Raw genomic sequence first — 3,501 nt, forward strand, 5'->3', positions numbered from 1 at the left:
GCTCTGGGCTGGGGTAGGGGGTTGGGGTGTGGGCTCTGGGCTGGGGCCAGGAATGAGAGGTTTGGGGTGCAGGAGGAGGCTCCAGGTTTGGGAGAGCTCAGGTCTGGGGCAGGGGGTTTGGGTGAGGGGTCGGGGCATGGGCTTACCTCCGGTGGCTCCCAGTCAGCAGTGCAACGGGGGTGCTAAGTCAGGCTTCCTGCCTGTCCTGGCACCGCAGACCGTGCTGGGCCCCGGAAGCGGCCAGTTTCAGGTCCGGCTCCTAGACGGAGGCTTGCAGGTGACTGTGCGCGCTGCTCTCGCCCGCAGGCACCACCCCCCAGCTCCCATTGGTGGTTCCTGGCCAATGAGAGTGCGGAGCTGGTACTTGGCGCAGGGGCAGCACGCGAAGCCCCGTGGGTGTGTCCCCCTCCCCCGCCTAGAAGCCAGACCTGCTGGCCACTTCTGGGGGGCAGGGCGGTGTCAGAACAGGTAGGGACTAGCCTGCCTTAGCCAGGCAGCACCACCAACTGGACTCTTAATGGCCCAGTTGGCGGTGCTGTCCGGAGCTGCCAGGGTCGCTTTTCGCCTGCGTGGTCCAGTTGAAAACTGGATACCTGGTCACCCGACCTGTCAGTATCAGGCCACTCTGCCAGTGTCTAATTTGTGCCGGGGTTGAGCTCTGGCATCTCTTTCAATACAAATTAAACCCTGGGGGAGGCAGTGGGGCCCAGAGGTGATGGGAGTGGGGAAGCCCAGGGAGCCTGTGGGGGCCAGGAGTGTGTATGTGTGTGTGGGGGGGGGGGGTGGAGGTGGGGAGGGGCGCCAAAATAGAAGTTCGCCCAGGGTGCCATTTTCACTAACGCCGGCCCTGCCTGCCTCTATCACCCTTGAGGCCCCATCTCTTTCCCCAAGACCCCACATTCTCTCCACTCCTCCCCCCATCACATGCTGCTTTTTCCCTCTCCCTGACTCTGCCTGGGTCAGGAGGGACTCACCTGCAGAGCTGGGGCGGGGAGCTGCAGCCACCCAATGCAGGTAGGAGGTGGCCCCGGCTGAGTAAGGGCTAGGGTGACCAGACGTCCGGATAAAATTGGGACTATCCCGATTTTTAGTTCTTTGTCCTGCGTCCCGACCGATGCACGGAGTACAGAGGAGTACAAAGTGGCCATTTGTCCCGATATTGCAGCTTTGGCCGCTTCAGCGGTGGTTTTTTTTTGCTTCCCCCATGTGTCCCGATATTTTGTCCCTTACATCTGGTCTGGTAAGGGCTGGCGCGGGTGATGACCTGGTACCTCCCGCCTCCCCCATCCGCAGTAGCTGGACTTCGGGTGTCCAGTTAGTAGATCTGACCAGACATTGTCAGGTCCCCTTTTCGACTAGACTTTCCGGTCAAAAACCAGACTCCTGGCAACCCTCTCTCCTAGAAATGCTAGTGAGGAAACAGGACTTTAGGGCCTGACTCCAGTCACATGATCTGGTTCATGTCACATGACTGGGGTCAGTTTCTACAGCCTCTAGTGACTACTGTTACTCCCTCCACCTCCCGGCTCTGGGCAGGAGATCTCGGATTGCTTCATAGTAGAGTGATCAGCTAGCAAGTGCGAGAAATCGGGACAGAGGGTGTGGAGGGTTATAGGCGCCTATATAAGAAAAAGCCCTGGATATTGGGACTGTCCCTATAAAATCAGGACACCTGGTTACCCTACTTCATAGGGCTTCCATGTCTCAGCCCAAACTGTTGCATCTCCCCCATAGAGAAACTGCATGTTTTGAAGCAGGCTATGTATGCTCACTTGTCTTGTGGGGTGGAGAAGGGAGCAGAAAAGGGCATTCTCCAGGCTCCCTCCCATTTTCTTTTCCTCTTGAGAAAAAAGAAAGGAGTACAAAGTGGCAAATACTATGTTTGCATCCCAGGATGCAGCAGTTGTGTTTCAGAAGATCCTGGCTAGACTTAAATGTCCCTGATTTTTGCCTGCACAGTCCCTATGTTCTTTCAGTATTATCTCACCGAGAAGGACTGAGATTAATTGATAATTAATATACCACCTTCCATCAAAGAATATCAAAGTGCTTCACAAATATTAACTAGCTTAGCTTCAGAACACCTTCTGGAGGCAGGTAGGGATCATTAGTCCCATCTCACAGATGGGGAAACTGAGTCACAAAGAAATTATGTGACTTTTCCAAGGTCACACAAGGAGTCTGTGGCATAGCCAGGAATAAAACCCAGATCTCTTGACACCCATTCTGATTCTTTAAACTCAAGACCATCCTTCTCCCAAATACTGACTGATGTGATCTAAAGCAACAGGAGGGGTTTCATTCCTAAGCTCTACAGCCACTAACACAGGAGTACTGAGTCTCTCTTGTCCCTTTTTGATGGACACACTCAGGGAGTTGAGTCTTTTTCCTGCAGGAAAATAAATGATCCATTCACTGTTTCTGTCTGACATTATCTAACAAACCTTGCTCAGACATCTAAAACACAGGTCACCAGAAACAGAATCTGTTTAAAATATATTTGTCCAATTTCCTTCAAGGTTCTGGAAAAATATTCCCTATGACACACAGCAACATTATATGCATCTTTCATAGGTGCTCTCTGTCCTTCAAGGAGTGATGAGTTCTGGCATAAGCTTCCTCCACTGTCTCCTCTTCTTTCCCCCTCCCATCCCTGAATACTCTTTTGCCCTTTACCCCAGCATCTGACTCTGATGAGGCTCGCTCTCTACCTCCAGCCTGTTCACCTGTCCCCATAACCCCATTCCCTTCCAACTACAGACTTATTTTGCCTCTGCTACAACCCCTCCCTCTCCCTTTCTCCTGGCTTCTTCTCCTCAGCATATAAGCATGCTTTAGAATAACCCCATCTTCAAAGCTACTCTTAAGCCCACCTGCTCTCCGGCCAGCTCCCTTCTCTTCACTTCTTAATTCCTTTACACCTCTTCACAACTGCTGAATTGACTTCCTCTCCTCTGACTCCCTTCCAGTCTGCCTTCTGCCTTCTCCACTCCACCAAATCCACTCTTATCAAGGTCCCTGGCCAAGTCTCAGGACCTGTATTCTTTCCTTATTCTCCTTGATCTGTCTGCAGCCTCCAGTACTGTAGATCACACTGGTCTACTTGCAACACTGTCCACCTTCAGCTTCTGTGAATTTAGTCCTTTCTTGGTTCTTCTCCCTCTCCAATTGCTCTTTTAACATCTCCTTGGGCAGCTCCTGCTTCTGTCCTGTCTTTCTAGGTTTTTATACCATGCACATTGTCATGGTACCTGAGTACCTCCTCTCTTCCTCTGTGCTGATGTCCAGTAGGGCTCTGTCCTTGATCCTCTCCCTCCTCACGTTATCCTTGGGTGACCTCCCCTGAGTTAGCACAGACCCACTTACCATCTCCATGTGTGGATTTACTTCTCCAGATCTGACCTGTTCCATCCATCCAGTCCCGTGGATCTGATGGTTGCTCTGTAATACCATCCTGACTAACTCACCTTCAGATTAAGTTCAACATAACAAAAGTAAGCT

The sequence above is a fragment of the Chelonia mydas genome, chromosome 1, assembly GCF_015237465.2.
Source record: "Chelonia mydas isolate rCheMyd1 chromosome 1, rCheMyd1.pri.v2, whole genome shotgun sequence".
Lineage (NCBI taxonomy): Eukaryota > Metazoa > Chordata > Testudines > Cheloniidae > Chelonia > Chelonia mydas.